The sequence below is a fragment of the Megalopta genalis genome, chromosome 6 (assembly GCF_051020955.1).
Source record: "Megalopta genalis isolate 19385.01 chromosome 6, iyMegGena1_principal, whole genome shotgun sequence".
NCBI classification, from domain to species: Eukaryota; Metazoa; Arthropoda; class Insecta; order Hymenoptera; family Halictidae; genus Megalopta; species Megalopta genalis.
The window spans coordinates 3,148,993-3,173,325 of NC_135018.1; the positions used below are offsets into that span (position 1 = coordinate 3,148,993).

The following is a 24,333-nucleotide window of genomic DNA, read 5'->3' on the forward strand; positions in this document are numbered from 1 at the left end:
GGCATTTGCTCGTCGAGATGAGAGGCTTCCTAGAAGAATAAAATTTTGTCCTCAGTTCGCTTTCTGTTGTGGCTATAAACTGGAACTATATTCGGCTTTGAGCTGTCATATAAATTCTCGAGGGGGGATTCCTCGAATCCACGCTTTTCCTTAACACATTTATCTTGAAATAAGTTGTCCTTTTTATTCAGATTTCGTGACATTTAGTCTTTAATCGGATTCTGGTGGCCCAATGGCGGCGCATCCTGCGGTCGATTTTGCCGAAAAGCTGGCCAAAATGTTCTGCGTGTGTCGCAACAGTCAAATGTCATCTCTGATTGGTTCTTTGGGGCCATTTTTTCAAAGTAAGTTTAATCGACGTATAATATAATATATAATATAATATAATAATATACGACATATAATATATATAATATAATAAAAATATAACATAATAATATATCACAATATATGATATAATAAAATATAAAAAATATAACAATATATAATATAATAATATATAAAATAGATTATAATATATTACAATATATGATACAATAAAATATAAAAAATATAATAATAATTTATATGTAATAATATAATATCGTATATAATATAGATTATAATATATCACAGTATATGATATAATATAAAATATACAAAATATAATATAATATTTAATATAGATTATAATATATTATAATATATGATACAATAAAATATAAAAAATATAATAATAATTTATATGTAATAATATAATATCGTATATAATATAGATTATAATATATCACAGTATATGATATAATAAAATATACAAAATATAATATCGTATATAATATAGATTATAATATATTACAATATATGATACAATAAAATATAAAAAATATGATAATAATTTATATGTAATAATATAATAATATCGTATATAATGTAACTTTTTTCGCATAAAGTTTCGCAATTTATTCGACCCGACGGGACCCGAGACGGCAGCCTCAATCCCTTTGAATCAGACTCGATTTGTCACTGAAAAGTTCAATGTGTGGCATATCGTGAGCGTCGCATAGCTACGTTGCATAACAGAGGGAACAGGCGAACGTCCGAAACCAGAGATATAAAATGAAAAAAAAAAACACGATTTTCTTGCGCGACAATAAATTCCATTCGTTTAAAATTCACCGAACGACGGTGCAGCTAGAACGATTGCGTTATTCTTCTAATGTCGAATGTGAATTTCTCTTCGTCGCGCGTCGTTCCGATGTTGTCTTAACCCTTACGGCACCACTGACCGATACGTCGGACGAGATCTATAAGGCAGCTCTAATGCCATCGGTCACGCTGGATGCAACGCGGCGAAGTGTCTTGTGTAGTTTTTCTTTTTTTTTTCTTCGCGCGTCCACTTTCTAAAACACACACACACAGAGACACACACATACGAGACACGAGCATTTTCCCCGAAGAAATCAAATTTCGTTGGAAACATGACATTTCCCGCGACCTCTGACGGCTTCTACTGTCATCGAAGCGAACTATAAACCGGAGATAGGCGTGATCTCATCGAACATATGGCAAGCAATTTAGGGCGGTCGCTGCTAGGCCTATCGTCGTTAACATTTCGGTCGAGGTCGGAGTTCACATTTTTTAACGCCATGTTGTATACTATCCGCATGAATCAAATCGTATTGTCTCGTTCGCGAAGTTTTGCTCGATGTTTTACGAATCGTGTCCTCTATCTTGTTCGTTTCATCGTGGATAGCGCGACAGAGTTTCTTTAATTTCCGCTTTTGACATAATTCGTGGTAGCTTGATGATCCATTTAAGAAATCGTCGACTTGTGACGTTATTTATGTGTTCCACTGAATTTTATACGTTACAATGGTATTATTTATAGATTTATACATTGCAATATTAGTGAATATGCTTCAGCAATAATTAAATAAAAGATTCCATCAAAAATAATGAATAGTTATTAACAGATAATAAAGAAAATTCATCTGAACACTAAAGAAAATAAATCACTAAGTATTAACTCTGGTAGACTTTCGCGGAAGATTTCTACCCCTCGCGGAATATAGGGTAAATCCGGGAGAATCTGACCACTTTTTTAAAAAAATCGTATTGCTGTGATTTATCAGAATTTTATCGCATTAACCAAATTATTGCAATGTCTAAGTAATTTAACACACATATATATATATATATATATATATATATAATCAATATTTTGCGTCAAATTGAAATATATGTATACTATATGTATATATATGTATACCATTTTCAAGCAAAACATAAAAATACTAATAAAAATACTAATACTAATAAGTGGACGTTCTCACCCCCGCATCACCGAATTAGAGCGTCGACTTACTAAGGGTAAGAACGACCTCGAAAAATAACCTTGACTGTAGCTTAAAAAAAGTATTAAAAATAAAGAAAGTAATTCTTATGTTATCTTTTCTTCAGAGCTTTTCACATAAATCATAAAAATTCTCATACTTGGAGCATCCCTCGTGACACCAACGACTACCCCTCGCACATTTAAGCCAGTCGTTCCTTAAACTTAAAATCCGTTCTGACGTATCCGTTAATAAGCTATCCAAGAACTTCTGTTACATTCTGAAAGAACAGACACACTTTTGAAAATGAAAAAAAAAACGACAGATGTCGTACATTGAAAATGTTACGATATAACAGTTAGAAAGAAGATGCAGCAAATTCTCTGCAATTGTCCTTCGGCTTCCAAACAAAAATAGACAATTTGGAAATAGGAGGCACGATTATTCGCCTCGCGGACCGATCTTATTAGTTGTTGACAATCGGTAACTATAAAATTGTCCACGTTTGCGTTTCCAAGCCGTGGGCGAATTAGAGAGAATTTGTCGATTATTCGAGCCAGTGATTTGAAAAAGTGCTAGAGCTCCCCGCCGTCCACAGAAATGCGACGAGGAAACGGTAATAGCTTCGAGTCGTGGTCCGCGAAAGCTTTCCTGAAAACTGAGATTAAAAATAGTTAACTCGACCCGCGGCTGACAGAAATCCGTGGATCGAGGTTTTCAGGACCCTGCGACACGCTCTGTGCCCCGAACTATTCGAATAATTCGTAATCTCTCCTCTTTCACTGGTTCGCTCGGCACGGTGAACCGAGCGCGAACGTCCTTGACGGTCGCCTAAGCTCTAAGCCGAAGCCTAAGCGACGGCACGGCGCGGCTCGGCTCGGCGCAGCAGAGCACAACGCGGCGGCACAGCACAGTGAGCACAGCACAACGTTGCGCGTCGTTGCGCTTGCGCGCACCCGATGCGTTGCCCCCCGTCCTCGGCCCCGCGCGTGACACGTTGCCCGTTGCCCCGCTTTACTGTCACTGACGCCCCCCCCCCCGCTACGTGTCTCGTGGTTGCCGCACATTACGTCATCGACACCTTCACTTCGGCCGTGCTCCCGAGCACGATGCTCTCCGCCATTCGTTGCTCTTTCGTTCCGTTTCGTTTGGTTTCGTTCGGTTTCGTTGTGTAAGGGAGACCGGGGTCCAAAGTAACGCTGCAAATTGTTTCGGATTTCGCGCGGCTATCGTCGCAATTTTTTTCATTTATCGCGCGAAACTGCTACGGTAATGTCTCCCTTACTGACGCTCAGATTGTCCACTGAAATGGATAATTTGGGAAGAGGAGATACGATTGTTCGAGCCTTGCGGCCTTGGGCCTTTTTATAATCGTGGACAAGTTATAACTTTATAATATTATAATATTATAATATTTATAATATTATAAGCAATGCTGGAATAATCGCGTGTTCTCTTCCCAAATTGTCCATTTTTGTGCGCAATTTATCCGCGATACGTTTCAGCTGCCATATTTAATTCATATTCATAGAGTGTGTTCGGAAAATCGTGGTACAACCGGCAATAGGGTGATTCCACGTGCAAAACTAAGTCGAGAAAAAGGAATAAAATTTTTTTATTTAGGGCTCCGTTTTCGAGAAAAATTAGCTTGAAAGAGCAGTACAGTAATGTCTCCCTTACTGACGCTCAGATTGTCCACTGAAATGGATAATTTGGGAAGAGGAGATACGATTGTTCGAGCCTTGCGGCTCATTTTTATAATTGTGGACAATTTATAACTATAAAAATAAGCCACAATGCTCGAATAATCGTGTCTCCTCTTCCCAAATTGTCCATTTTTGTGCGCAATTTATCCGCGATACGTTTCAGCTGCGATATTTAATTCATATTTATACAGTGTGTACGGAAAATCGTGGTACAACCGGCAATAGGGTGATTCCACGTGCAAAACTAAGTCGAGGAAAAGGAATAACATTTTCTTGTTTAAGGCTCCGTTTTCGAGAAAAATTAGCTTGAAAGAGCAGTACAGTAATGTCTCCCTTACTGACGCTCAGATTGTCCACTAAAATGGATAATTTGGGAAGAGGAGATACGATTGTTCGAGCCTTGCGGCTCATTTTTATAATTGTGGACAATTTATAACTATAAAAATAAGCCGCAATGCTCGAATAATCGTGTCTCCTCTTCCCAAATTGTCCATTTTTGTGCGCAATTTATCCGCGATACGTTTCAGCTGCCATATTTAATTCATATTCATACAGTGTGTTCGGAAAATCGTGGTACAACCGGCAATAGGGCGATTCCACGTGCAAAACTAAGTCGAGAAAAAGGAATAACATTTTCTTATTTAAGGCTCCGTTTTCGAGAAAATTTAGCTTGAAAGAGCAGTACAGTAATGTCTCCCTTACTGACGCTCAGATTGTCCACTAAAATGGACAATTTGGAAAGAGGAGATACGATTGTTCGAGCTTCTTATAATTGTTGACGATTCGTAACTGTAACAACAAACTATATATAGATAGATATTTCCTACTTATATGTAGATATTTTTTTATATGTAATATATTTTTTCATAAATATATTATATTTAGTTTATATGTAGATATTTCCCACTTGTAATTACTTTTAGCATTACCGCTATTTATAATTACTTTTTCCAAGTCAACATACTACAAATAAATAGTTAGTAGGTACATTTTAGACACGTTAAGTGAGAAAAATAGCTTCGGCCAGCGAAATCGGGCAAATTCCGGCTCTGTGCACTACGCGTGACCGTGCGTTCCCGTGCGTCATTGCCGTCGCAACATATCACTCAGGCTTCGACATTATACGGATCAATTGTTCGAGAAATAATGTATTCCAGCAATACAGTAACGCTCGTTTAAATTTGAAAGATTATCAGAGGCGGATGTAAAATCCGCGCGTAACGGGGTAGAGTTTACCATCTAACAAACTGCCTCGAGCACAGCTCGACGGAGTGGTAGAATAGATGCAAAGAAGAAATTGTTTTTTAAAAGAAATTTCAGTAATTTTAACACCTTCCTTTAATTTAATTTAATTTAATTTAATTTCGATTTAATTCTATTCCCATTTTCAATATTTCAAAGCGAATCTTTCCGATTAAAATCAGCCTAATCACAACTATAAAATCGGATTATCTTTACGTTAAAACATGCGAATTATTAAATGTATAGAGTTGGAAGGGTCTCACCACACGCATACACATAACAACACACAAAATCCATTGCAACCACAATCGAAAAGTTAAGAATAAAATGGCTCGTGTCTGTAACCTTAAATAACCTTCATTTATAGATCATTGTATTCGCCATGAAAGGCTTTATCAAACTGCGGATAGAAAATTAGGAGATCCCATTAAAAAAAACAAGTTCAATTTTAATACGTCCTCTGCGCCTCAAGCTATAAAAAAATTATCGACATTATACAACGTGCCCCTCGAAATCGAACAACTTTTGTCCGACACTTGTTTTTCTATTGTTTGAAACGAGCGAGTTATTCAGACGTCCCGTTTCAAATGTCCCACCCTGTATTTGCCCACATTGTATCTCGTGAATCACCGAAGTACTTCCACAGCGGCGTAGTTTTTCATTTTTCCCCTCTGTCCTCGTGCAACGTGCTACGGATAACGGGTAAATGAATCGCTTGTTCGTTATAGCATTTCGGTCTTCCTCCTTAATTGGAAGGGAGATACGCATTATTGCAGATCGGAGGACTTCTACGCCGCTTGACCCGGCCGTCTCACCGGACCAACCAGTTTCGTGCAGAATTTCAGCCCGCCGTAGGAGACTGAGAATTTAATATATGTTACCCCCGCCGTGAGTTTCAAGGATGCTAAACGTCTTCGCTAACAAACTGCAGACGCGGGAGAAAAAGAAAAGATACACACTCGAGTCTAGGAAACATCGAAGCGATACCAAACGAAACGCGAATCCTTTTTCGTCGCGTTGCATGCCCGGCTGCCTTGCAAGCGTATCGGAAATCTGGCAGGATGAAATGACGAGGTTGCGTCAAAATCGACGAACTTTTTCACGGACGTCGGATAAAACGATGTTATTTTTTTCGGCAACAGCCGAAGCTGAAATGTTGCGGAACGAGCGATAAAATAGGGAGGACGGAGTGTGAACATCTTTTAATCTTGAAAATTTATGTTAAACTTGATTTATCCGCTGCTACGTATAGTTGGACTTTTTTTTTAATGAAATGTTATGAATTATTTTCCGTGGACCTTGGCATGCTGATTCCAAATCTGATCGCAAAATGTTGGCTCTCGCCTCAGGATTTTGAACAGAAATCAGCGACTTATTAAGTCATTTAATTCAAGTCCAAGCATGAGCTTGCTTGAACGAAAAGAAAACTAATTATCTCAGCATTATTTCTGTATTAGAGCAATAATATTTTTTTTTTACATTCATAAAAGAAGAATGCATTTAATCTAATCGCTGTGATTGCCACTATCATGGTTGATGGAACACCGCAATTAACGTCATATTACATTGAATTAACCCTTCCCCTCGCCTGCTCGCACTGTGAGTTTCGCAAGAAATTATGTAAAATGGGTCGGTTCGTCTTTTGTAACATTGCATTTTGAGAAATAAAATTAAACATAAATAATATTCTAATATAATGATATAATATAATATTATATATAATAATAATAATAATAATATATAATATATAATATATAATATAATATAATATATAATAATAATATAATAATATAATATAATATAATATATAATAATAATATAATAATATAATATATAATATATAATAATATAATATAATATTATAATATAATAATAATAATATAATATAATATTATAATATAATAATAATAATATAATATAATATTATAATATAATAATAATAATTGACGCTCAGATTGTGCACAAAAATGAACAGTTTGGGATCCGTCTTTTACACATTCAATTTTCTTTGCATACTTCTTGCAATAAAAAGTTAATTGTGCTTGAAAATAAACCGAAGGCACCGTAATTGGCTACCTCCGGTAACTAACTCCACAGCCGTATGTCCAATAAAGCAAAGTTGTTGGAGAAATTCCCCGATGAATGTAACTTTATAATTTCAATAATGATAAAAGTTAAAGGATTTTCCTCCAAGAAATTATCAAAGACGAGTAAATTGTAACGAAGCTGTAGCAATAAGGAAAACGGCCGATCCACGATATCCTGTATTCCTCTCGAACAAACGTGTTCCAGTGGAGGAATTAAATTTTATAAAATCCCCGGCGATCGGCTGCGGAGTTGCCGGCATATCTAGCCTAACTAACTACAGATAACATAATGTCGAGGTAATCGGCCTCGCGATTGATAACGCGAATGAAGCCTCGAAGGCAAGCTTCCCTCGGGGAAACTTGCCTGCGCGCGGAATGTCGCGATTCCACGTTTGCTCCGATTAAAAGTCAGCTTTTTGCGAGCGTCTAACAGGAAACCGAACACGCTTAACGACCGAATGGCACTCGTTCGGAACGATATAGGGAATATAACGTGTGCAGTCCATCGTGGCATCTTAACCTTTTAGGCACGACTCGCCACTATAGTGGCTTTCGCGGATGTCATCTCTCTGGACGACGCGCCACTATAGTGGCTTGCTCTAGTAGCTCACTCGCTCATCGTTTGAACCAAATAATCGTCTTCATATGCATCGTTTCACACTTCTTTTGTCTTCGCATCGATTTACAACAGTCTACAGGGTGTCCCAAAAATGTCTCGCAATCCGGAAATGGCGGGTTCCTCGGATCATTTGAAGCAACTTCTTCCTTTACAAAAATGTTCTCCGAGGCGCCGTTAACGAGTTATTAACGAAGAAACAGTGACCAATAAGAATCGAGTACGGCTGACGCGAGGCGGCCCAGCCAACCAGCGCGCGAAGCCCAGTTCCGCTCATTGGCTCGATCGCCTCGCGCCAGCCGAGCTCGCCTCTCATTGGTCACTGTTTCTCGTTAATAACTCGTTAACGGTGCCTCGGAGAAAATTTTTGTAAAGGAAAAAGTTGCTTCAAATGGCCCGAGGAATCCGCCACTTTCGGATTGCGAGACATTTTTGGGACACCCTGTATATACAGTATCAGACTCTGTACAGTACACATCAGACTCTGCCGTCCAGAGAGATAGCCTCGCGCGGAATTCAGCCGTACCTAAAAGGTTAAGCAGCAACTGGAAGCAGCTTCGCCCGGATGAGGCATAGTCGATTTGCGGTCGCAATCGCAGCCTAGAAGTTTCTTCCTTCCTATTGTGTTGTTGGTGCGAAAGAATTCGAACGTATATACCGACAACCGAGCAGGAGACCGGGAATAGACAAATCGCGCGGCTTCCATTTAAAAGCTCGACCAACATTGTGACGTGAAAGTAACGATCTGATGTAGAGTCAATAACCTGCGATAGCTGACTGACCTACAATTTGAAACTCTGCAGACGTGTTTCCCCGTCTAATATGCGTGGATCTACATGGACGAACGGACGATTATTTGGGCAAATGGCGGCGCACACCACGCCGAACTATGCACTCGTTGCATTCAGGATTACCTAACCTCCCTTGGATCGTGGACCCACCTCGACGCCTCGATAATCTCGATGAAGCACAGTATTTATTTAGCATGAACGGGCCAAATGCCCTTCCAATTTATTTTATTAATAATAGTAATAATATAATGATAATAAAATGTAAATAATTATTAGAATGGTTAGATTAATGCGTAAAAATGTGTCAAGAACGGGAACAAAACCGAGAGATAGCAGACCTTTCGTGGAATATGATTATCAGATTGCGGATTTTTATGAGAAATAATAATTGTTTATTTCAATCGCAGCAAACTAAAGTTAAATAAAAGGCTGAACATAATGCAGCGACATTATTAAAGTTTTTTAACGCGCAGATGTGTGCAGATATGTGCTTTTATAGCACGTATGCTACTAAATAGCTCTTAAAAATCAGCTCTTATTACTTAGGAAATTAAAAGTTCTATAGTGTTCATTGTTTGAGACAGTCTGGATTAGTAGACAACAGTTTGAGCAGTAACGAAACTTGTGTATAATTAATTCAATAAATTCCTACAATTTAATGTACATTTCGGTTATAAATTCTTATCCAAATCCATATACATAAATGTCCTTATGTTATTTAGGCGATATTTTTACAAAAATGTCTTCTTATTCGATAAAAGTATTCTCAAAGATATTCATAAACATATAATATGACATCTTTTTATTTAAACGAAGTAAAAGAATGAGTTTTAACAGAATTTATTTTCTACATTAACAAAATAAAGCTGCCCAATAAAATGGAATTAATAGAAAAATAATTAAAATTAAAATCAAATAAATAAAATTAAAATTAAGTAATTAAAATTAAAAATATTTGTAATATATATGAAGAACAGATCTTGAATCTGAAAAAAAATAACAGAGGTGCAAATTTCGCAAATTCGAAGATGTCGCAACGTTTCGCGTTGAACGATTAAGAATTGTGATATAACGCGAACGAAATTGAATTGAAAATCGAAAGAAACGTTTCAGAAACGAAATTTAAAAAAAAAACGGATAACCGGTCGGTCGTCGTTATTCCGACACAGTTTACGCGGCATTGTCGCGTGTTAAGAATTCCGTACGAGAATCTCTGATCTCGCGAAAGTTGGAAACTATTTCTCGTCGCGTGCAATTTAACACGATTTTTTCCCATTCCTGTGCCGGCCAATTAAAGCGAGCAGCTACTTACATCACGTTGCTCTTTTTCCAATGATAGAGAAATTGCGGGGTACGCGTGGGCCCGAGACCCGCGGCCGAGCCCGAGTTCGATAAACGCGTGCGCCCCGATATCCTTGCCGTTTATCGCGCGCGAATATTATGAAAATATTATGCGATCGTTATGGGAATGTTACGAGAACCCGGAGACAGACATTATGTTCGTTTTTTGCTTGCGCATTTAATTCGAGCCGCGCACGATCTCCCGCGTGTGCGCGCTACGAACACACAGACGCACGCGCGCGCGCGCGCGTACGGGTGCACCGGACACCGCCCCGTCCACGTTGCATCTTAATTGCATTAATTACCGTCTTCCTTTTTCCGCGTATACCCCGGAATGGTTTTCTGCGTGAACGGCGCTACGACGCTACGGCCCGAAGAAACGTCCATAGGACGGCATCGATCTAGGAAATGTCGATTACAATGGGGAAGACCGCGTGCGAAACTGGGGCGACAGCGCTTTGAAACTTCCGTCAATGCAGAAATATTTAACCGGCTTTGCCGGAGAGCCATCGGCTATGCACTTTCCGGCTATAGATGACCGTAGCAATTCTAGAAACCACTGGAAACGTTACAAAATTAACGGAGGTGCGATATTCTCCTTTCGCCGGCGAAACTCTCTTCGGCAGCCGAAGAAGCCTCCTCCGTTCTCGAGCCGTAAACGTTCCACGAAAATTAACGCTCGGACAGTGGCGTCGAAGCGGCGAAATTTTAGAAATTTTCAATCTGAAAGAAATAGTATTCTTTTTTATTGCCTGGAAGAGCATGATGTGTGAAAATTCGATTTGAAGGATGTTCTTTTTCAGAAAAATATACGCATGGCCGATAACTGTAATTACTTCTCTCCTGAGAATCGATGAGTTTTCGGTGCGACATTTATATTATTTATTACTTTATTTATTACTTTATTTTCCGTAAAACAAGACCGAATGTTAAATGTTTTCCTGTGCGATATGCAAAGTTTCGTTGCGTATTTTCGACTTAAATTTTAGCGCAGGTTCACCTACTTCGTATTTCTCTATTGCGATATACAGTTATGTCTCCCTTACTGACGCTCAGTTTGTCCACAAAAATGGACATTTTGGGAAGAGGAGATACGATTATTCGAGTGTTGCGATTCATTTTTATTGTTACGAAGTGTCAACAGCTATAAAAAACGAGCTAGATGGCTCTAATAATCGTATTTTCTCTTCCCAAATTGTCGTTCAAATCGAACGTCAGATTTCTCAAAATTTACTGCGTCAAAATTTAGTGGACAATCTGAGCGTCAGTAAGGGAGACTAATGATACAATTTATTCGAAATGTGATAATCGACTATTAACGGTGATTATTATAATATAATATAATATAATATAATATAATATAATATAATATAATATAATATAATATAATATAATATAATATAATATAATATAATATAATATAATATAATATAATATAATATAATATAATATAATATAATATAATATAATATAATATAATATAATATAATATAATATAATATAATATAATATAATATAATATAATATAATATAATATAATATAATATAATAAAATATAACAATATAAACGGTGATTAATTTATTAAAGACGATGTAGTTTATCTACACGAAATTGGTTAAATCAGAATTGTTGCAGAATCGACCGTACGAAAAATTCAGATAAAACGATGATGTTTAGTGTGTCTACTAATCGGTTCGCGTTTACACGAATAAGCCGTGGCTGTTCTACGATAGAAAAAAAATAACGTCCGTTCTCGGTTCTACCATTATTGTAAAGCATCACTCATGTTACGAAAGCTTCGTGACAGCTGCGACCAGATAAGAGCTCCACAACTCATGAAATGTTTATTCACGTAGGAAGTCCCGGTTCGTTTAAACATCCGAAGTTAATTGTTCTATAATCAACGGTAATTACGCGATCGTACTTGCGATTTTTTTTCATTACAGTTCCAGAAATCTGCCTGATTTCGGAAGAAGTTCGCGAACAATAAATAAAGAACGTTAGAGACGATGCAATTAAATAACATGAAAAATTCATAAACGAAATACAATTATGGATCGCAATGGATTACATCGTTTCACAGGATGGTGAAAGTAATTGCTAATTCCATTTAACTTGATGCCTTATTGTATGTCTAATCAAACTCTGTCGGTAAGAAGGATAGCAGTGAAAGGTAAAATATATAGAACGCGTCGTGGGCAATCAGAGAAGATAAGTTCTGATACGAAGTTGCAGTTAACCCCGCTTGGATTACATTACACTTTGGTACTGTTATCTTTTCCATCACGTTACATTACATTTACATTGCATTTGTATCACATTTGCATTATATCTGCATTATATCTGCATTATATTTGCATTACGTTTGCATTACATTTACGTTACATTTACGTTTCATTTACGTTACATTTACGTTACATTTACGTTACATTACATTTAGATTACATTTGCATTACATTTAGATTACATTTGCATTACATTTAGGTTACATTTACATTACATTACATTACATTTACGTTACACTTACATTACATTTACATTACATTTACATTACATCACATTTACATTACATCACATTTACATTACATTACATTTACATTACATTACATTTACATTTACATTTACATTTACATTTACATTTACATTTACATTTACATTTACATTTACATTTACATTTACATTTACATTTACATTTACATTTACATTTACATTTACATTTACATTTACATTTACATTTACATTTACATTTATATTACATTTACATTGCATTTACATTTACATTTACATTTACATTTACATTTACATTTACATTTACATTTACATTTACATTTACATTTACATTTACATTTACATTTACATTTACATTTACATTTACATTTACATTTACATTTACATTTACATTTACATTTACATTTACATTTATATTACATTTACATTGCATTTACATTTACATTTACATTTACATTACATTACATTACATTACATTTACAATCCATTACATTTACATTCCATTACATTCACATTCTATTACATTTGCATTACATTACATTTACAGTATTATATTTGAGACATTTTCATTTCAAATATACTTGTACTTCAATTCAGTTCAATTCAATTTCAACAAGGAGAATAAACTAAAACTTACAACGCATTCTCTGAAATTAAACTTGTGCTTTATTTCAATTCTCTGTCTCCCATTATCAGCCATTAGGTTGACTGGGAGATAACATACTCCCAAACAAGGGTTGTGCTACAGAGATCATTGAACCTTTAAAGGGCAGTATACACCCAAAAAATACTCACTACATGTTGCAGCTGTATACTACAAGGCCATAGCTCGGCCCAGTGGCCCGAATGGCTTCTCCCGAAACGCCCAACACTGCCTCGACCTGGGGACCCTTGCTTTTGGTGGGGTTGCGTCTTGCTGGCCATCCCCGGCGAGATTAAACAGCTGCTCCCGCACGGAGTAAGCAACCTGGAAGACGCCGACAAAAGGGACTCGGATTAATCCATCTTCACCGATTCTTCGTATATCCTGTAGATGCCTTCCCTTTTTCCCCAGCTGAGAAAAAGTCCACAATGTCGGAGCGGCAGGAGCAGGCTCTGGGATGTTCAAGGTGTGGCACATGTTCGTCACGGTGCATCTAGAGAGCTGAGCAGGAACAATTTAAAACAGTGTTAGGGTTAAAAGAAATTACGAATGTGCTGATGCATTAATTTGAACTAATTCAAATCGTTAACGAAAGAAAAATACCAATGCTTGACTTCCATATTCTGCAATTGATGCAGACAATTTTTATCGTCGATTTTATTACAACTGAAAAGTGTTATTGTTGAATATTTATACGTATTATATTTAAATAGATCACTATATTCAAGATATAGCAATGAACTTCGAAATATTTATTTGATATGAATAAAAATTAATACGAGTAAATTCACGCGAAGTACGAGCATGCACCTATTATGGCACGCTGTTTTCGTGCCATGTCCCCGTGTTCCATATCCAATTCAATTAGGTTCATTCGAAGTGAGCGTTTCAAAATAGGGACACTGAATACAGAATTGAAGTACGCGATATGGAACAGTATGTTCCTGTTGAATATTTATGCTACTTTATGAACTTTGAGATATTTATATATTTTATATGATTAAAAATTAATACTAGTACCTATTAGAGTAGATGTATCTATTATGGCACGCTGTTTTCGTGCCATGTCCCCGTGTTCCATATCCAATTCAATTAGGTTCATTCGAAGTGAGCGTTTCAAAATAGGGACACTCTGAATACAGAATTGAAGTACGCGATATGGAACAGTATGTTCCTGTTGAATATTTATGCTACTTTATGAACTTTGAGATATTTATATATTTTATATGATTAAAAATTAATACTAGTACCTATTAGAGTAGATGTATCTATTATGGCACGCTGTTTTCGTGCCATGTCCCCGTGTTCCATATCCAATTCAATTAGGTTCATTTGCAGTGACCGTTTCAAAATAGGGACACTCTGAATACAGAATTGAAGTACGCGATATGGAACAGTATGTTCCTGTTGAATATTTATGCTACTTTATGAACTTTGAGATATTTATATATTTTATATGATTAAAAATTAATACTAGTACCTATTAAAGTAGATGTACCTATTATGGCACGTTGTTTTCGTGCCATGTCCCCGTGTTCCATATCCAATTCAATTAGGTTCATTTGCAGTGACCGTTTCAAAATAGAGACACTGAATACAGAATTGAAGTACCCGATATGGAACAGTATGTTCCTGTTGAATATTTATGCTACTGTTAAATAGATCGATGCTTCGAGATATCGCAGTGAACTTTGAGATATTTATTTTATATGATTAAAAATTAATACTAGTACCTATTATGGCACGCTGTTTTCGTGCCATGTCCCCGTGTTCCATATCCAATTCAATTAGGTTCATTTGCAGTGACCGTTTCAAAATAGGGACACTGAATACAGAATTGAAGTATGCGATATGGAACAGTATGTTCCTGTTGAATATTTATGCTACTGTTAAATAGATCGATGCTTCGAGATATCGCAGTGAACTTTGAGATATTTATTTTATATGATTAAAAATTAATACTAGTACCTATTAGAGTAGATGTACCTATTATGGCACGCCGTTTTCGTGTCATGTCCCCGTGTTCCATATCCAATTCAATTAGGTTCATTTGCAGTGACCGTTTCAAAATAGGGACACTGAATACAGAATTGAAGTACCCGATATGGAACAGTATGTTCCTGTTGAATATTTATGCTACTTTATGAACTTTGAGATATTTATATATTTTATATGATTAAAAATTAATACTAGTACCTATTAAAGTAGATGTACCTATTATGGCACGTTGTTTTCGTGCCATGTCCCCGTGTTCCATATCCAATTCAATTAGGTTCATTTGCAGTGACCGTTTCAAAATAGAGACACTGAATACAGAATTGAAGTACCCGATATGGAACAGTATGTTCCTGTTGAATATTTATGCTACTGTTAAATAGATCGATGCTTCGAGATATCGCAGTGAACTTTGAGATATTTATTTTATATGATTAAAAATTAATACTAGTACCTATTATGGCACGCTGTTTTCGTGCCATGTCCCCGTGTTCCATATCCAATTCAATTAGGTTCATTTGCAGTGACCGTTTCAAAATAGGGACACTGAATACAGAATTGAAGTATGCGATATGGAACAGTATGTTCCTGTTGAATATTTATGCTACTGTTAAATAGATCGATGCTTCGAGATATCGCAGTGAACTTTGAGATATTTATTTTATATGATTAAAAATTAATACTAGTACCTATTAGAGTAGATGTACCTATTATGGCACGCCGTTTTCGTGTCATGTCCCCGTGTTCCATATCCAATTCAATTAGGTTCATTTGCAGTGACCGTTTCAAAATAGGGACACTGAATACAGAATTGAAGTACCCGATATGGAACAGTATGTTCCTGTTGAATATTTATGCTACTTTATGAACTTTGAGATATTTATATATTTTATATGATTAAAAATTAATACTAGTACCTATTAAAGTAGATGTACCTATTATGGCACGTTGTTTTCGTGCCATGTCCCCGTGTTCCATATCCAATTCAATTAGGTTCATTCGAAGTGACCGTTTCAAAATAGGGACACTGAATACAGAATTGAAGTACGCGATATGGAACAGTATGTTCCTGTTGAATATTTATGCTACTGTTAAATAGATCGATGCTTCGAGATATCGCAGTGAACTTTAAGATATTTATTTTATATGATTAAAAATTAATACTAGTACCTATTATGGCACGCTGTTTTCGTGCCATGTCCCCGTGTTCCATATCCAATTCAATTAGGTTCATTTGCAGTGACCGTTTCAAAATAGAGACACTGAATACAGAATTGAAGTACGCGATATGGAACAGTATGTTCCTGTTGAATATTTATGCTACTGTTAAATAGATCGATGCTTCGAGATATCGCAGTGAACTTTGAGATATTTATTTTATATGATTAAAAATTAATACTAGTACCCCTATTAGAGTAGATGTACCTATTATGGCACGCTGTTTTCGTGCCACGTCCCCGTGTTCCATATCCAATTCAATTAGGTTCATTCGAAGTGAGCGTTTCAAAATAGGGACACTGAATACAGAATTGAAGTACGCGATATGGAACAGTATGTTCCTGCTTAGGAACACCGGTGAACGAAAAAAAAACAAAAATTATTTATTATTTGCTTGTCACTTAAATTCGAATAAAAACTAACATTTGATTCGCATAACTAATGTACGAAATATCCATTCTACAATGGACAACGAATGAAAGAGAAGCACGAAATTATTTATTGTTCGTCTTCCCCTAAAATTCGAATAAAAATTAACATTTTACTTGCAAATGAAAACTAATAAATAAATGACCCGTGAAATTATTTAAACGACTTTTCAATCGAATGGAAAAGTTAATAATATTCTTCGCAAATGAGATATTTAATCTAATTTGTAATTCGTTGTTTATTAATTTCAAATAAAATTTTGCCGAATTCTGGCTAAAATCGATGGCCCGATGTCTCGAGGCTGAAAAAAAATCAGTGGTTCGATTTCCAAATAAAACCAGCGTCGGGCTTTGACATTGTCATTGGTCGGGAATTGTAGACAACACTGATTGGAACGTAGCATCCTACAATCGTAATCAAAATAACCTTTAGCCGAAGCGATGCTGTCTATGACGCATGACATTTGAGTCGACGGGGAATTCGCCTCGTGAAAATCGCTCAGGTCCGCTCGCCTATCGTCACCGTGAAAGTACTTGCGGATTGGAGCAATTAAACCCCCACCCCCTCACCGTTTAATCTGTTCTAGTCGATTCGAGTGTTCGAACTGATTGTGCAGCTCGAAATGGACTGCACAGGAAAGTATTGTTGAAATAACGTGACAGTTGAATATTTTCGAGAATTCTAGGTACCGGGCTTCGCGCGCACGTTGGCTGAATCGCCTCGCGTCAGCTGATCTCGCCTCTCATTGGTCACTTCGTTTCGTCAATAACTCGTAAACGAAGCCGCGAATTGCATTTTCGCAGAGGAAGAAGTTTTTTCAAACGACCTCAGGAACCCCACATTTCCTGGAAATACCACAATTTTGGGACACCAATTTCGCTGTAACCAAATTGTTGCCAGATAAAAAAGTTACAAGAAATCTGAGTTTCTTATTTCGTTCGTCGATGCAGGCGAATTTTTAGGAAAACGTTCTTAGACATTTTCTAGTGAATTAGTTGATCTGGTATCTCAAAAATTCAAGTCATTTGCTCCAGTTCTGAAATAGTTATTGCCGTTTTAAATGGTGTTCGAGTACTTTTGTGAGTCATTGTACATCGGTGTCTAGATATTTTGTCAGATCTGCGTTAGATTTTTACTGTTCTATTTTCCTTTATTTTTTCAGTGCGCCAAGGGTGGATATCGTTACGGAACTCGAATCATCCCTTAGAGTTGTGCTGCGCATATTTAGTTACATTTAGACCAGTAGAGAGGGCGGTTAATATTGCACTGTTAAATCTGATTTCCTCGTTTGTCTAAGACTTGGACTAGGTATTCTCGAATCGATTTACATCGCAACTGCAGCAATGCAGGGTGAATTATGCATTCATTAAGGGATAAATTGAATTAGATCGTTGCCGTTTCTCTCTGTAGTTGTGTACACGTGTTTATTGGCATGTTCGTGATCATTCGACTAGATATTTAGGTGCACATGTCGAGCAATATTTATCATAAAATGATGTCGACTATTACAAAAAATTGTTACTTGTTATTTAGCATTGTAAATGTCTCTCTAATTGACGCCCAGATTGTCCACATCTCCTCTTCCCAAATTGTCCATTTCTGTGCATAATCTGAGCGTCAGTTAGAGAGACATTACTCTGGAAAATAAATTATTTGAAAATAGAGTAATGTCTCCGTAATTGACGCTCGCATTGTCCACAAAGATGGACAATTTGGGAAGAGTATTATTTTACTTTACTTTTGTTAAGAGTGGAATTTGCAGCTCGTTTTTAGAGTTATTGACAGAAAACGAGTCGCAAGGCTCGAATAATCGCGTCTCTTCTTCCCAAATTGTCCATTTCTGTGCATAATCTGAGCGTCAGTTAGAGAGACATTACTCTGGAAAATAAATTATTTGAAAATAGAGTAATGTCTCCGTAATTGACGCTCGCATTGTCCACAAAGATGGACAATTTGGGAAGAGTATTATTTTACTTTACCTTTGTTAAGAGTGGAATTTGCAGCTCGTTTTTAGAGTTATTGACAGAAAACGAGTCGCAAGGCTCGAATAATCGCGTCTCTTCTTCCCAAACTGTCTGTTCTAATGCACAATTTCGGCGACAATTAGGGAGACATTACTGTAATCTCGAATACATCGACGAGCAAATAACATTATTTCAAATGATAAACCAAATAACAAATAAAATGAAAATATTATTTGAATAACTGTTCGAATAATAGAGATCTGCAGAACGCATTTTTTAAATTTTCCTTTCAGGCTCAGACAAAAGAGTTAAAAAATCACAGCCTTTTATTTTCTCTCGTCACTCTAAGTAATTTGCAAAATATCAAAAAAGCATACAGTAGACCGATCCCTCTGTCACGTTCAACAAATTCAAGTAGTTTAGCCAGTTCCAAAAAACATATCGCATCTTAAAAAGCGTCCGAATATTAATCAGACTCTCTGTATTCACGCGTTCTACAAAATTCGTTAACACGAAATTCGTACACCGAAGCCGGATCAGTTCGACAATCCAATCAATCGCAGTTCCTGGTAACGCTTTCGCAAGCCGCCGTACTCGGTAAATACGTCCGATAAACGGGCGCAATCGAAATGAACTTTGCAAAAAAGTTCGCGTTTCTTTTTCTCATGAAATTACACGATACAGTCCACCGAATATAAAAAAATACGCGGCGGCGATTGCTCGTCCGACCTGTTATCAAACCGGCCGGCATTCTTCGCTCGCTCGCTCTCGACCGCGGCTCTCCGTAATCGTAACGCTGCGCTCGCATCCTCCCTTATTATGCATCCTCCCCCTTGCATCCCTATTACATAGATCACATAATGTAGAACAGGGGTGTCAAACTCGCGGTCCGCGGGCCGAGATGAACATTTTTCCGGCCCAGTCAATATATCCGGCGCAAAGTCAAAATAAAATAGAAATGTGAATTAGAAATTTTGAAAGTAGTCTCGGCCAATAAAATTTCTCCCGCAATAGGAAAGATATTGGGTTGGCAACTAAGTAATTGCCGATTCGTTCAATGAAATAAAACATTTTTTTTACTTGGAACGAAGTTTAATCTGTAATGTATTTTCCATTTTGTTCGATGACCTTTTGCCATCTCTCTGACAACTTGAAAATTCCACGCTCGTAGAAAGTCTGATCCTTTTCGGCCGAAAACTGAGTTAAGTGAGATTTTACAGCGTCATCATCGTTAAAAGTTTTACCACGAAGGGAGTTGTCCAGGGATCGAAATAAGTGGTAATCCGATGGCGCGAGATCAGGGCTATATGGTGGGTGTAACATCGATTCCCAACCAATATCCATGAATTTTTGCCGAGTGGACAAAGACGTGCGCGGCCTAGCATTGTCCTGCTGGAAAATGACACTTTTACGATTGACCAATTCTGATCGCTTTTCCTCGACCGCTGCATTCAATTTGTCCAGTTGCTAACATTCACGGATAATAAAAAATAACATAATAATAATTATTATTATTATTATTATATATAATAATATAATAATAATAATATAATAATATAATAATAATATATATAATAATAATTATTATTATTATATATATAATAATATAATAATATAATATAATAATATAATAATATTATTATTAATAATATTATATTATTATTATATATTATATTACATTATTATTATATATTAACACTTTATCGACCGCTAGCCTATTTATCGGCTTTTCGATTGCCAATGTTTATCGATCGCTAGCCTATTAATCGGCTTTTCGATTGCCAATGCTTATCGACCGATAGCCTATTAATCGACTTTTAGCTATCGACGGTTTTCGCTTCTTTACTGTTTTGTTAGTAGCTGACCTCCTGTATGCTGACCTCCCCATATCCTTATGAATTATAATTATAATAATTATTATTATTTATTATTATTTTTAAAGGAATAAGCACAACACAATGAATAGCGAAAATTTAGCCGGTACTGGGAGCAAATGCGCGCGCGACTAAGCCAGTCCTTACTGAGTGGCAGCCTCAACCACGACCGGACGATAAAGTGTTAATAATATATATAATAATATCATATAATAATAATAATATAACATTTACGGATATCATAAAAATGGGAGTGAGAGACATCTATAACTGAGATCGGCAATTACTTAGTTGCCAACCCAATAGTATCAGAGAAGAGATGTCAAGTATCAGGACGTAAACAATAATTTAACTTTACATACGTTTATTAAAATGTACTAGTCAAGATAAAAATATTTGTGTCTATGAACATTGATTCTTTTTTTTTGCGGCCCACCTAAAGTTAAGCATCGTTCATTTGTCCCAAGTTAGCTTTCGAGTTTGACACCCCTGACGTAGATGATCGCGCGAGGATCGGAGGATCCGCGTGCAGAAACACGAAACAGCCGTAGAGAGGAGCAGCAACCGATGACGTTCGCGGTCGGTGGGGATGGAAGGCACGGATCGCGACGGTAGGGGAAGGTGTCTACGGCAAAGAGGGAAGGTGACAGGCGGCCCGAGTGAAGGGGATGGGGTAGGGCGCCGGGGGGAAGGGGGAGGCAGAGTGCGTGCGCGCTCGAGTTGAACGCCGCTGTCAGTGTCAATTGGTTCGCCGCGGCGACTTGTGCTGTTGTCGACGCGTAAACCAAACGTTGCATCCGCAGAAGCATTTGTTTTTTTTTTTCGTTCCGTCGGTTGATCGCGCGCTCCGTCGCAGTCGGAAACGGCAAAAGTTTACATTACGCCGTTCTACCGGTCTACCACCGATCCCTTTGTTGTGTGTTCGCGGACGAAGCCCTCCCGAAGGACAAGCCAGCGAGAGGCAGGCGGCTCGGCAACGGTGACTCGTGGAAATCGGAATTGGAATCGGCATCGATCAGACAAGAGAGCAAGCACCCTCGATTTCGCTCGTTCCCAGCCCAATCTATTTCGTTCCGTTCACGTCTGCCCGTCACGGACGACGGGCAGCGAGACGTACCCGCGTCGTCGATCGGCTCCGAAGTTTCCCACCTTCCCCCCCCCTTTTATTGTTGTTGTTGTTGTTTGGTGGTCCCGCCGGAGAAACGCTCCGCGCCTATAGCCCCGAGAACAACCGTATTTGGTGAGGAACCGACGCGCAGTGTGGCATTCGACTCTGTTCGAGCGTGAGACTAAACGCGAGAAAACCGCGCTCGCGCGACCACGACGACAGCTCGCACGTATTCTCGGCGAATATATATACATATATATATATATATACATATATATATATATCTATTCTCTGCTCGGTACGCCGCCGGTCGGAACACGTCACGTGTGGGTGCCGGACAACTGGCGTACGCGGCAGCGATCGATCGCGCATAAACACAACCGACGCGCACAGTGGACCAAGGAGAGAACGTTCTACAGAATCGGATATATATAGAGAGATATACGTACGTGTGAACCAACCGTGTTCCAGCAAGACGAGGCATCATCCTTCCATCGGCGGAAACGTGTTTTCTCATCGCGTCCCGACGACCCCCAAGGCGAGAGGCTCTTAACTGATGTAAGTAACCCGAAAGCAACCGACACCCCCGGCGTTGTTTGTTACCTCCTCCCCTTTCCCCACCGGTCTCTCCATATGGCAACTCGCGGAATCCGTTCACCCTCCATGTTGGGACAGCATCGATCCTCGAGCCCTGGCGATCCGATTCAAAACGCGGGATTCCCGTTGCCGCGCGGAACATGCGGGCTCGCCTTTTCCCCGCGCCGGCGAATACTTCGCCGCGACGATTGCTGCGCACTTCCACCGCACCGGCGACGATTCTAGAAGACCGAGTCTCGCGCGCGTGGGAACGTTCGAGCCAGCCGGGGTTCCGGGTCGAAAACTTTTGCCGCGAAATGTCCCACGGATTCTTTTTATTCTTCGACGTAGGTTTATCACCGTGGCCCTGTTGGACGCGACCAGCGAGGCGCGTCGTCGCTACGTTACCGACAGCGTTACCAAAACAGCCGTACGTGACCGTAAACGCGGATATACGAACGGCCGCGCGCGCTCTTTCTAGAACGCGCATCGTCCGCGCAGGCGCGCGACCTTTCCTAAGTCCTTTTCTTCCTTTCGCCGCGACCGTACATAGCTCTTTTTTTTCCCGGCGCTTTTTTCCCCTGTTTATCCCCCCCACCTGCTCGCCGTTCCAGGGGAAACGAGCGGCGGTGTGTGTGTGTGTGTGTGTGTGCTCTCGGCACACTCTCGGCACTCGGTGAAATTCGACGACGGAGAATTCTTGAATACAGTAATGTCTCCCTTACTGACGCTCGGATTGTCCACTAAAGTGGATAATTTGGGAAATAGAGATACGATCGTTCGAGCCTTGCGGCTCGTTTTTATAATTGTGGACAATTTATGACTATAAAAATAAACCGTGAGACTCGAATAATCGTATCTCCTCTTCCCAAATTGTCCATTTTTGTGCGCAATCTATCCGCGATACGTTCCAGCCGCCATATTTAATGCATATTTATACAGTGTGCTCGGAAAATCGTGGTACAACCGGCAATAGGGCGGTTCCACGTGCAAAACTAAATCGAGAAAAAGGAATAACATTTTCTTATTTAAGGCTCCGTTTTCGAGAAAAATTAGCTTGAAAGAGCAATACAGTAATGTCTCCCTTACTGACGCTCGGATTGTCCACTAAAGTGGATAATTTGGGAAATAGAGATACGATCGTTCGAGCCTTGCGGCTCGTTTTTATAATTGTGGACAATTTGTAACTATAAAAATAAACCGCGAGGCTCGAATAATCGTATCTCCTCTTCCCAAATTGTCTATTTTCGTGCGCAATCTATCCGCGATACGTTTCAGCCGCCATATGTAATGCATATTTATACAGTGTGTTCGGAAAATCGTGGTACAACCGGCAATAGGGTGATTCCACGTGCAAAACTAAGTCGAGAAAAGGGAGTAACATTTTCTTGTTTAAGGCTCCGTTTTCGAGAAAAATTAGCTTGAAAGAGCAATACAGTAATGTCTCCCTTACTGACGCTCAGATTGTCCACTAAAATGGATAATTTGGGAAAAGGAGATACGATCGTTCGAGCCTTGCGGCTCGTTTTTATATTTGTTGAACATTGATAACTATAAAAACGAGTCGCAAGACTTGAATAATCATATCTCCTCTTCCCAAATTGTCTACAGTAATGTCTCCCTTACCGACACTTGGATTGTCCACTAAAATGGATAATCTGGGAAAAGCAGATACGATTATTCGAGCCTTGCGGCTCGTTTTTATAATTGTGGACAATTTATAACTATAAAAATAAACCACAAGGCTCGAACAATCGTATCCCCTCTTCCCAAATTGCCCATTTTTGTGCGCAATCTGGACGTCAATTAGAGAGACATTATTGTATTACGGCGAGGCGGCGGGGACACGCGACGCGTAAATTTTGACGGTGTAAATTTTGAGAAATCTGACGTTCGATTTGAACCATTCGAGGAATGATCTT

General features: G+C 38.3%; 1 protein-coding gene and 1 long non-coding RNA gene across 3 annotated transcripts in view; one reads left to right on the forward strand and one right to left on the reverse strand.

Annotated features, from left to right (window-relative positions):
* Positions 1 to 9,358: 9,358 nt before the first annotated feature.
* LOC117223868 (uncharacterized) lies at positions 9,359 to 22,426 on the reverse strand. The gene is made up of 3 exons (XR_004491031.2): positions 22,285 to 22,426; positions 13,400 to 13,748; positions 9,359 to 10,818 (listed from the first exon to the last, which is right to left on the reverse strand). It is a non-coding gene; the product is annotated as an uncharacterized LOC117223868 (long non-coding RNA).
* Positions 22,252 to 24,333, forward strand: part of LOC117223867 (terminal nucleotidyltransferase 5C) — a 150,655-nt gene continuing 148,573 nt past the window's right edge. Inside the window, exon 1 of one of the 2 annotated variants that reach the window (XM_076523058.1) lies at positions 22,252 to 22,393. The gene's annotated coding sequence lies outside the window, so the exon portion shown is untranslated. The remainder of the gene's footprint in view (positions 22,394 to 24,333) is intronic. The other variant, XM_076523059.1, reaches the window with a different exon arrangement.